At 38.3% G+C, this 12,882-nt stretch overlaps 1 protein-coding gene and 1 pseudogene across 4 annotated transcripts in view; both read right to left on the reverse strand.

Annotated features, from left to right (window-relative positions):
* Nucleotides 1-12,882, reverse strand: part of TEC (tec protein tyrosine kinase) — a 132,575-nt gene that overhangs the window by 58,772 nt on the left and 60,921 nt on the right. The window lies entirely within an intron of this gene.
* Nucleotides 7,535-7,888, reverse strand: LOC140604330 (eukaryotic translation initiation factor 1 pseudogene; annotated as a pseudogene).

Here is a 12,882-nt window from a genome sequence, read left to right on the forward strand (position 1 = left end):
ACCCGGGATCGAATCCCATGTCAGGCTCCAGGTGCATGGAGCCTGCTTCTCCCTCTGCCTGTGTCTCTGCCTCTCTCTCTCTCTCTCTCTGTGACTATCATAAATAAATAAAAATTAAAAAAAACACACTGTGGTGAACATTAAATATGTGGTAGATGGTCTATGTATACAATGGAATATTACTCATCCGTTAGAAACGACAAATACCCACCATTTGCTTCGACATGGATGGAACTGGAGGGTATTATGCTGAGTGAAGTAAGTCAATCAGAGAAGGACAAACATTATATGGTCTCATTCATTTGGGGAATATAAATAATAGTGAAAGAGAATAAAGGGGAAAGGAGAGAAAATGAGTGGGAAATATCAGAAAGGGAGACAGAACATGGAAGACTCCTGACTCTGGGAAACGAACTAGGGGTGGTGGAAAGGGAGGTGGGCGGGGGGTGGGGGTGACTGGGTGACGGGCACTGAGGGGGGCACTCGATGGGATGAGCACTGGGTGTTATGCTATATGTTGGCAAATTGAACTCCAATTTAAAAAAAACATAAAAAATTAAAAAAAATCTACGTGGTAGACACTCAATGATATTATATCCTTTCCTCTTGAGACTAATGTGAATGGCAGCCCTACAGTTGGGCAGTGCCCACCCTGCACAATACCAGGGAGCCCTAAGGAGGCTCACTTTGCTCCACTGATGCACTAGTCAGCTCATGCCAGCTCATGAGAGCCTACTGTGCATACCACTCCCCTGTTCCACTCTCAATGTCCTGTTGGTGGCTGGCAATCTGCCATGGTGGGAGCATAGTCTCTGGACTATACTATTTTCAGCAAACGCTGAAAATCAGAGCTTCTCCCTCAACTATCATTGCTAAACATTTACTAGGACACCACTGTGCCCTTCGTTCCTCTCAGATAGGTGGTTGTGTGTGTGTGTGTGTGTGTGTGTGTGTATGTGTGTGTATTTTTTTGGGGAGGGGGGGCTAACCAAAGATGGCAAGTATATATGCATTTTTAAAAGAAATAGGCTGCATGAAAAGATGTTCAACACAATTAGCCATAAAGGAAATGCAAATCAAAACCACAACAAGCTACCACTTCACACCAAGTAGGATGGCTAGAATCAACAAGACCGATAATAACAAGTATCTCACCGAGGATGTACAGAAATTGGAACCCTGATACATGCCTGGGGGGGAATAGAAAATATTGCAGCCCCTTTGAAAAACAGCCTAGCATTTCCTCAAAATGTCACACATAGTTAGCCAATGGCCCAGCAAAGGAAATGAAAACATAGGTCCACGCAAGAATGTGTACATGGATATGCAGAGCAGCTCTAGTCACAACAGCCGAAAGGTGAAAACAATCTGAATACCCATCAATGGATGAATGAAAACATGACAGAATATTATTTAGTCATAAGAAGGAAAGGGGCACTAATACATGCTACAATATGAATGAACCTTGACAGCATTATGCCAAGTGAAAGGAGCCAGACACAAAAAGTACCATATGAGTCTATTTATATGAAATATTCAGAAGAGGTAAATCCATAAGGACAGGAGGCAGACCAGTGCCAGGGGCCAGGAGGAGGGGGAAATAGGGACTGACGGCTTGACGCATATGATCGAGCTTTCTTTCTTTTTTCTCTTTTCCTTTCCTCTTTTCTTTCTTTTCTTCCTTTCTTCTTCTTAATCCATTGCTTTCCTCTCCTGGCCCTCACTGTATCATCTTTAGGATTCTATAATATTTAGTATATGTGTTTACATGGGCAGCTCTTCCCTTTGAATATTTTAGTCACCTTCTAGATAGCTTCCAGCTGTTTTCTTTCTTTCTTTCTCTTTCTTTCTTTTTCTTTCTTTCTTTCTTTCTTTCTTTCTTTCTCTCTTTCTTCTTTCTTTCTTTCTTTCTTTCTTTCTTTTCTTTCTTCCTTCCTTCCTTCCTTCCTTCCTTCCTTCCTTCCTTCCTTCCTTCCTTTGTTTTGAGGAATGATCAAAGCTATACGTAGTTTTTTTTCAAGTGTTAATTATGTAATTTTGTGCCATCTGGATTTACATGATCTAATATTTTCTGACTTTTCAGATGATTGATAGATAATGGCAATCAAATGAGCATTAATAAAACTTTTTTTTAAGATGCAAAATATTCTCATCAATGTTTTTTTAATACGATTTTCACAACTGTGTGAAATAGGTAAGGCATATGTTACTCCCCCTGCCCCTGCTATTTAGGTACAAATGATTGAGGTTCAGAGTAATCATGTGACTCCCTGGTCCCAAAGACCAAACCAGCATGAGACCTCAAGTTAGCTGACTCCTGATTCTTAAAATTGATAATCATAAAGACTCTCAAAAGCTAGAGGTAAAAGGGCAGAATGTTATAAGTAGAGCTTAATAATTTAAATTGAGGGACTAGAAATAATTAGCAAGAGTCTATACCTCTTTCTAAATAAAAACAAAAAATATTTCTGGTGATGGGCAGGTATCCCGATAAAGGTGAAAGCTACATGTTGACATGCTCAGGAAGCCTCATTTACTCTTGTGCAATGTTTGTGAATCTTAGTGCTGAGAGAATTTTACTGCAATTTAGGAACCAATGGATCATCTCACAGAATGTATGGGAAGCGGCTCGTTTTTACTTTCAAAAGATGCTTTAATGAATTTTTTATGTAAAACAAGAGAAACTATGAATTCTAAGTGTGGGTGTGAATTTTTTTGCTCCCGATCACTTTATTTTTAAATGATTTTAAATATCTCACCTCCTGCTGTCCTTCACCATTTCTCCCACCCCAAACTCCCACCTTGGGCAACCACCAATCTGTCCTCTGTAGCCATAAGCTTGGTTTTCTTGTCACTGTTGGGTTTTGGGTTTTATTTTTAGATTCCACATATAAAAGAACTCATACAGCATTTGTCTTGCTCTATTTCACTTAGCACAAAGCCCTTGAGGTCCATCCATGCTGTCACAAATAAGATTTCATTCTTTTTATGGCTGAAATACTCCACTATATATACATACCACATCCTCTTTAGCCATTCATCCATTGATGACTACTTAGGTTGTTTCTTTACCTTAGCTATTGTAAATAATGCTGCAATGAACATGGGGGTGCCTATGCCTTTTTGAGTTAGTGTTTTTTCCTTCAGGTAAATACCCTGGAATTGCTGGGTTATATGGTAGTTCTATTTTTAATTTTTAAAGGAACTTCCATATTTGTTTCATAGTGTCTGCACCAATTCACATTCCCACCAACAAAGCACAAAAGTTCCCATTTCTCCACATCCTCATTAACACCTGTTACTTCTTGTTTTTGTGATAATAGCCATTCTAACAGGTGTGAAGTGATATCTCATTGTGATTTTGGTTTGCATTTCCCGATGGTGAGCATCTTTTTCATGTACCTGTTGGCCATTTGTATGTTTACTTTGGAAGAATACATTTTCAGATCTTCTGCCTATTTTTTTAAAAATCAGATTGGTTTTTCTGCTACTGACTTGTATTTATATATTTTGGATATTAACCCTTTATTATCTACATGACTTGCAAATATTTTCTCCTATTCAGTAGATTGCCTTTTCATTTTATTGATGGTTTCCTTTGATGTGCAGAAGATTTTTAGTTTGATGTAGTCCCCTTTAGTTTTGATTTTGTTGCCTTTACCTGTGGTGTCATATCCAAAAAATCATTGCCAAGACTATATCAAGGATTACTACCTATGTTTTCTTCTAGGAGTTTTATGGTTTCAGGTTTTATGTTCAAGTCTTTACCTATTTCGAGTTAATTTTTGTGTATAGTATAAGAAAGTGGTCCAATATCATTCTGTTGCATGTGGCTGTCCAATTTTCTAAGCACCATTTATTAAAGAGACTATCCTTTCCCCGCTGTATATTCTTGCTCCTCTTCATAAATTAATTCACCACATATGCTTAGGTATATTTCAGGGATCCTATTCCCTATTAATCTGTATGTCTATTTTTATGCTGTACCATACTGTTTTGATTACTATAGCTTTATAATATAGTTTGGAATCAGAGAGGGTGATGCCTCCAGCTATGTTCCTCTTTCTCAAGATTCCTTTGGCTATTTGGAGTCTTTTGCGTTTCCATACAAATTTTAGGATTGTTCCATTTCTTGAAGAATACCATTGGAATTTTGATAGGAGTTGCACTGAGTCTGTAAATCACTTTGGGTAGTATAGACATTTTAAAAATATCAATTCCTCCAATTCATGAAGATGGAATATCTTTCCATTTATCTGTATCTTCTTCAACTTTCTCCATTAATGACTTATAGTTTTCAGCAAATAGGTCTTTTACCTCCTTAATAAAATTGATTTCTAGGAATTTTATTCTTTTTGCTGTAATTTAAATAGGATTGTTTTCCTAATGTCTCTAATAGTTTGTTATTAGTTTGTAGAAATGCAACAGATATTTTTATTGACCTTATGTCCTCCAACTTTGCTGAATTCATTTATCAGTTCTAACAGTTTTTTCATGTACTCTTAGAGTCTTTTACACATAATGTCATGTCATCTGCAAATACTGATAGTTTTACTTGTTCCTTTCCAATTAGCATGTCTTTTATTTCCTTTTCTTGCTAATTGTTCTGGCCAGGACTTCCAATACTATGTTGAGCAATATTGGTGAAAGTGGACATCCTTGCCTTGTTCCTCATCTTAGACGAAAAGCTTTCAGCTTTTCACTACTGAGTATGATGTTACCTGTAGGTTTGTTATATATGGCCTTTATTATGTTGAGATATGTTCCCCCTATATCTGCTTTATTGAGAGGTGTGGGTTTTTTTAAGATTTTATTTATTTATTTGAGAGAGTGTGTGCATACACACATGACTGGGGGTAGAGGGAGAAGGAGAAGGAGACCCCCCAGTTGAGCTGAGAGCCTGATGTAGGGCATGATCCCAGGACCCCGAGATGGTGATCTGAGCCAAAGGCAGACTCTTCACTGACTGAGCCACCCAGGCACCCTGTTGAGAGTTTTTATCACAAATGGATGTTGAATTTTGTCAATGCTTTTTCTGCATCTACTGAGATGATCAAAGATTTTTATCCATCATTTTGTTAATGTGGCATATCACATTGACTGATTTGAAGATGTTGAACCATCTTTGAGTCCCTGGAATACATTCCACTTGATCATGGCATATAATACTATAAATATACAGCTAAATCAGTGTACTGATATTTGGTTGAGGATTTTTACGTGTATGTGCATAGGGATATTGCTCTGTAATTTTCTTTTCTTGTGACATTCTTGTCCGGTTTCAGTATTAGGGTAATGCAGGCCTCATAAAATGAGTTTGGAAGAGTTCCTTCCTCTTCTACTTCTTGGAAGACTGAGAAGGCAGTTTAGCGCCGCCTTCAGCCCAGGGTGTGATCCTGGAGACCCGGGATCGAGTCCCACGTCGGGCTCCCTGCGAGGAGCCTGCTTCTCCCTCTGCCTGTTTCTCTGCCTCTCTGTGTGTGTGTGTGTGTGTGTCCCTTATGAATAAATAAATAAAATCTTTTAAAAAAATTGATAGTATATAATTGTTCATAGTAGTTTCTTAATATTCTCTGTATTTCTGTTTTTACTTATTAACAGCACTTTTGTTTCTCATTTTATTTCTTTGAGATTTCTTTTTTCCTGATGAGTTTAGCTAAAGCTTTGTTGATTTTATGTTTTCAAAGAACCAGCTCTTCACTGATCTTTTCTATTGCTTTTTGAGTCCTTATTTCCTTTATTTCTGTTCTAATCTTTGTTATTTCCTTCCTCCTAACTTTAGGCTTCATTTGTTCTTCTTTTTTTAGTTCCTTAACGTATAAAGTTAAGTTGTTTGTTTCAAACTTTTCTCATTCTTGAGTTAGACATTTATCACTATGTATTCCCTCTCAGAACTTTTTTGTTGCATTCCATAAATTTTGGTATATTTTTATTTTCATTCATCTCAACATATTTTTTATTTCTCTTCTCATTTCTTCATTGATCCATTAGTAGTTCAGTAGTATTTGTTTAATCTCCTTATATTTGTGCTTTTTCCAGTTTTCTTTACGTAACTGATCACTACTTTCATACCACTCTGGTCAGATGCCTGATACGATTTTAATTCTCTTAAATTTATTTAGACTTGTTTCAGCAGTTTGCAGTTCATAAGAGAGTGACACGATAAAATCAAAGAGCTGAAAGAAAAAAACTTCCAACCAAGAATATTCTACCCAACAAAGTTTCTCAGAATCTTTGGAAAAGCCAAAGGAGTTCATCATCAGTAAACTGGCCTCAAGAAATGTGGGTTTGTTTGTTTGTTTTTTCAAGATTTTTTTTTTTTAGATTTTATTTATTCATAGAGATGCAGAGAGAGACAGAGAGAGAGAGGCAGAGACACAGGCAGAGGGAGAAGCAGGCTCCACACAGAGAGCCTGACGTGGGACTCGATCCAGGGTCTCCAGATCACGCCCTGGGCTGCAGGCGGCGCTAAACCGCTGTGCCACCGGGGCTGCCCTGTTTTTTCAAGATTTAATTATTTATTTGAGAGAGAGTGAAAGTAAGAGCAGAGGAAGAGGGAGAGAAAGAGAAAGAGAAAATTTCAAGCAGATTCCTCCACTAAGTGCACAGCCCAATATGGTACTTGAGCCCAGAACTCTAGATCATGACCTGAGCTGAAATCAAAAGTTGCTGCTCAACTGACTGTGCCACCCAAGCACCACATGGCCTTACAAGAAATGTTAAAGGAACATCTTTGAGCCACAAAGAAAGGGTACTAATGAAGAACAAGAAAACATATGAAAGAATAAATCTCACTGGAAAGGTACATATATATTAAAAGTAATGGGTTAATTATTTACAAAGGTAGTATGAAGGTGAAAAGACAGGAGTATTAAAAATAACTACTTAATTGTAATAATTGATTACAATTACTAGTAAGGGATACATAAGATTAAAAGAGTAAAAGGTGACCTCAAAAACATGAAGCATGGGGGAGAGTAAAAATGTAGAGTTTTAGAATGTGATCAAACTTAAATTGTTATCAACTAAAAATATATAAGTTGTCATATGTAAGCTTTGTGATAATCACAATGCAAAAACCTACAGTAAATACATAAAAGATAGAAAGGAACATAAGTATACCATTAAAGAAAGTCATCAAACAACAGAGAGAAAAGAAAAAAAAAAAAAAGGAACAGAAAAGGAACTACAAAAACAGCCAGAAGACAATTAACAAAATGGCAATAAGTACACACCTATCAATAATTACTTTGAATGTAAATGAACTAAATTCTCCAATCAAAAGACACAGAGTGGCTATTTGGATTTAAAAAAAACAAAAAAAAAAAAAAACAAAAAACAAGACCTATATATATGCTGCCTACAAGAGATTCACATTTTTTTTCTTGGCTCTTGTCTGTTTATTGCATGAAGGAGTTACACCATTCCAAGTTAAAAGCAGATCCCAAATGGTAAGAGTCTAAAAGCTGTGAAGTTTTTAAACTTGTGACAAGAGACAGAAGGGAAATTTGACCCATTTCAAGGAAATCCTCACTTAAGCTTCAGTGAGCCAAAAGCACTCAAAACCATGAAGCTTCAGCTGGTTGTCCTCAGCAAGTCCAATCTCTGTGAATTAGCATATGTTCTTGTGCATTGATCATCTTGGAGCTGAATTACTTCTCCATATTCTGGATGCTCAATTACAGTACCATTACAAGCAAATTTCTTCTTAAACACCTTTTTATGGTAATCATAATGGATCCCTTGGACAGTAGTAAGGGTCTTCCTGCCGTTTCTCTGTTGAATTCGTATATGGATATAGTCCTCAGCGTCAGCAGGAAGCAGATCATCACCCTTAACTTGAATCAGAAAAGAGGTCAAGAGAGTGGAGAGTCCAGATAGCAGACATAAGATATGACTCATTTTTCTGGATAGAAATGGCCTGCAGAAGGTGCTGGCAGGAGAAAGCCAGCATGGGGGAAGAAGCATCAAGAAGCAAGAAAGCTCAAGGGGGAGGCTGCTGAGTCCTTGGAAGTGGCTCAGTGACTGGGGCCAAGAGACTCACTTCAGACGTAAAGAAACAGACTGAAAGTGAAGATATGGGGGACACCTGGGTGGCTCAGTGGTTGAGTGTCTGCCTTCAGCTCAGGGCATGATCCTGGGGTCCTGGGATCAAATTCCTCATCGTGCTCCCCGCAGGGAGTCTGCTTCTCCTTCTGCCTACATCTCTGCCTCTCTCTCTGTGTCTCTCATGAATAAATAAATAAAATCTCAAAAAAAAAAAAAAAAAAAGAAGAAGAAATGGAAAAAGATATCCATGCAAATAGGAACCAAAAGAGTGTTGGGCTAACTATACTTATATCAGAAAAAAGACTTTAAAACAAAGACTGTAATAAGAATCAAAGAAGGCCATTACATAATGATAAAAGGGTCATTCCAACAAGAGGATATGATATTTGTAAATATTCATGCACCCAACATAGGAGCACCAAAATACATAAAGCTCCTACAAAATCCAAATACAAAATACATACTAATCGACTTAAAGGTAGAAATACAGTAATAGTAGGAGTCTTGAATACCCCACTTGCATCAATGGATAGAGCATCTAGACAGAAAATCAATAAGCAAATGTCAGCTGTAAATGACATGTCAGACCAGATGGACTTAAGAGATATTTACAGAACCCTCCACCTAAAAGCACCAGAATACACACTCTTCTCAAGTGCACACAGAACTTTCTCAAGGTTTCTGTTTGGGGTGATGAAAAGCTTTGGAACTAGAGAGTGGTGATTATCACACAACATGATGAATGCACTTGCTGCCACTGAAGTCAAAAACGGTTACAATGGTAAATTTTATCTGTATTGTACCGCAATAAGCCAAAAAAAAAAAAAAAAAGGCAGTAGGAGACTTCAAACACAAGCCACAAAGTGGAAATAAGTATTTGCAAAGCATATATGGGCAAGGAGAAAATAAAGAAGAAAAAGTAGAAAGTCTAATTGACAAAAGGAGGAAAAATACCTAAATGGGCACTTCAAAAGAGAGTACATACCAATGGACACTGAAAATATGCAGACTTGCTCATCCTCTGAAGTAATCAGAGAAATGCAGGTAGAAAAGACAGTGAAACACCACTGTACACACACCCACACATGGCGGCTCAGAGGCAGGGGTGAGGCTCAGGGCTGAGAGCAGGGAAGTTCCAAAGTCTGAGCAGAAAGTAGGTCTTCTATTCCCCATAGCCAATAACTACTGCCAATATGGTGGACACTTAATAGCTATTTAAAGATCTGAATCATATTTGGCCATGAAAAAGATTCTGGTGAACTATTTGCATAATCCAGAATCCTTATTTTAAGGTAGAAACTGGGGCACTGAGTGGATTAATGACCTCCCCCAGGTCAAATTGGCTAGCAGAGCTGAAACTAAGCCTCAAACCTTCTCACTGCCAATTCATCTCCCCCTGTGCCACAGAGTCTTGATGTGCAAGGGCCAAATTTTGTCACTCCCCACTCATAACCCTCTAAAATCTTCCTATCACATTAAAAAAGAAAAAACCCAAAGTTTTTTCCGTGCCCACAAAGCCATTCATGCGTGGGGTGTGGTGACTGGGGGCCTCCTCCCCAACACATCCCACCCCACCCCTGTTCCACTTCAGGCTCTCTGCAGTTCCTTGAGCAAGGAAGCACCTGCTGACCCTCTTGAGGTCTTGCATTCCTGGCTTCCCCTCCCCCAGGGCTTCCATGTGGCCTGCCTTGCTCTTTTTAAGATCTCCATTCCTCCCACCATCACCTACAAAAACAAAAACAAAAAAACAAAAAAACACACATGCATGCAAGGCTCCACCTCTCCTATCCGCTTTGCTTTACATCACGGCAGGAGATATTTATTGGCTTCTTTTGTGCTACCTTTCTCCTCTAAAAATTTAAGTCCAGGAGAACAGGACATATGTTTTATCTACTCCTTTGTGGTCTCACAGCCTAGAGCAGTACCTGTCGCAAAAGAGGCATTTAAAATATTTTTGTTAAATTAATTTTTTCAAGTAAGAAGTTTTGCTGTTGTGGTTGTTGTTTATAGCTAGAAAATTAGGGTAGAGGTGTCTGGGGAAATGGCCCAGGTTTGAATCTTATTACCCCACTAATTGGTAGTGATTATGAATTACAAATCTAGATTTCTCTGCCTTTACATTTTATATTTCAGTCGATTCAGAAAATTTGCAGATATCGGTTATGTACATTCTTCCACCATCCCCCATCAATCTTTCCCTCCAGCATACACCATTTATAGCTTGCTCAGCAAAGAAATATTTAATCCCACCCACCTTTTTGAATATTTGTACTTGGAATTTAAGATGCTTTCATTTTTGTTAACTTTTTAAAAACTGTTTTCTTCTCATTATTTGGATTAAATGTAACAGAAAATAACCCTTTTCTTTTCAAAAGATTTTATTTATTTATTCATGAGAGACACACAGAGAGAGGCAGAGACACAGGCAGAGAGAGAAGCAGGGTCCTTGCAGGGAGCCCGATGTGGAACTCGATCCCAGGACCCCGGGGTCAGGACCTGAGCTGAAGGCAGATGCTCAACCGCTAAGCCACCCAGGTGCCCCAGAAAATAACCCTTTTATAGCAAAATTGGCAATAGAAAATTGTGCCTCTATGTCATATTTAGAAATAGCACAGTATACTGGTTAATTACACAATAGATTTATAAAGATCCAGAGCTTGATTATATGTTCACAATACCTAATTCAAACATTCTATGAAGACCTATAACCATAAACACTCAGGAATTCATTTAACAAGAAAAGTACGGTACTTTATAAAAACAACTCTGAAAATATTAAAGAGAAATAAATGTAAGAGAGGTGGACATATATCACTCTGCTCTTGAAAGGAAGACTTTTAAGAACATAAGCTAATTAGAAATGTGCTTGATTCCTTAGTGATCGTACAGCAGAGACGCCTGCAGGTATTTAACTGACAGAATTTGTAGACACGGTCAGATATTAGAGCAAATAAAGCCTTCTATGCTCTGCAGAAACAGATCCAGGGTTTGTTATTTAAAAAAATTTTTTTTTATTGAAGTTCGATTTAGATCCAGATTTCGAGTGGCCTGATGCTTATACAGGTTAAGTACAAGGCTCTCTTTTTTTCAAGTGCAAAATTATGAGTAGAAAATTGCTAGGAACTTTCCAGGACCCTGAAAAAGGGTTCTGGAATTAAGCCTCTAAGGCTTGCTTTTCTCTAACTTCATAGTAGATCCACCTGCGGTATATGAAAATGTCAGACTGAAGGAACAGTACGTCTCTCACGAGCACTACGCTGTCACGTGCTCCACCAACACACACACCCAGGGGAAAACATTCAGAGCAGACAGTCCCCGATGAGAGTCCTACCAACACAGGCCCCGAGATGCCTGGAACGTGAAGTAGCCCTGCTCTGCGTATGCATTTCCACCAGTTACCCCAGCCCCAAAATGCAACTGAGATCAATGGGAAGAGTGGACCCCCTGCAACACCAGGAGAATGGCACAGCTATACTTATTGCAAAAATGTCTGGATCTGGGAAAAGTCAGATTCAAGAACAAAAACCCTGAAATGCATTCCAAAAAAGGACAAAAGCGAGTGACCGGGCAACCTGCCTTGTGTGTATAGCTATTACAGCAACTGCAGGTGATTATATGGCACTTGCTGTATGCCAGGAGCTGTCCTGACCATTTCACTTGTAGTGACCCATTCACTCATCAAAACCTGGGGTGGGGTACTACTTTCTCCCCAGTTTGAAGATGAGAAAAGTGAGGCATTGACCTTAAGTAACTTGTCCAATTATACAAGCTCAAAAGTAAGAAATTTAGGATTTCAATCCAGGTAATCTGGCTCCAAAGTCCATGGTAATAATCTCTCACTTGCAAACACAAAGAAATTCTTGTTAACTTGGAAATGGGCTGCAGACCACTACTGAAGTTCCCTATTATTAAGAGGGAACAGAAAACTGCTGACAGCAGCTGATTCCAGAACCTCAGGAAATATACTATTTATCCACTGGATGTTGGTTTTGTTTCCTGTAGATATTTCAGTCACAACCTCTATCCTTAGAAAGTGATTAAATGTGACATGTGAAAATAATGACCCTGTTAAAAAGAAATTCTGAATTACATATTTGACCTTTAGCATAAAGCTACTCATTCTTTTTCCAAAAAAATTCAAATCTCTACCATTTATTTTGATGATGTACTATAATCAATCCTAGTCAGGACTGAACTAACCCCAAAATCTGCTTACTCTTGTAAAAAAATGTTAAACTTAATAATCTATTATAGAAGATTTAGAGAAGGTCCTTCTCAGTGGTGACACTGTTCTCTCCTGTTAGGGTTGACTATGAACGTGAATACATTCATACTGAATTGAGTTACTTGAAGAACAGCTTTAAGTATTTCTGCAATGAACTATTTAACCAAATCCACTTTAAAGTTCTTAAGAGTTACCATCTGAGTATAACCCTTTTTTTAAAAAAAATTTCATTTATTTATTCATGAGAGATACAGAGGCAGAGACACAGGCAGAGGGAGAAGCAGGCTCCCCGCGGGGAACCCGATGTGGGACTCGATCCCAGGACCCTGGGATCATGCCCTGAGCCAAAGGCAGATGCTTACCCAGTGAACCACCCAGGTGCCCCTAAGTATAACCCTTTTCAACTTCTTTCATATAACCATTCCCAGAAATATTTTCTTCCTTCTCTTCCACAAACTCCAATTTACTTGCCTGCATAGACTCCCACCACCTCACAGTGGAACAGTGATGAAAGAAGAAACACAAACCAACAATATTAAAGAACTCCCTTTTCAAGGGCTGATACATAAAGCCAAAGCAGGGAAGGAGGAAGGAAACTATGTATACAG

The sequence above is a fragment of the Canis lupus genome, chromosome 14, assembly GCF_048164855.1.
Source record: "Canis lupus baileyi chromosome 14, mCanLup2.hap1, whole genome shotgun sequence".
Lineage (NCBI taxonomy): Eukaryota > Metazoa > Chordata > Mammalia > Carnivora > Canidae > Canis > Canis lupus.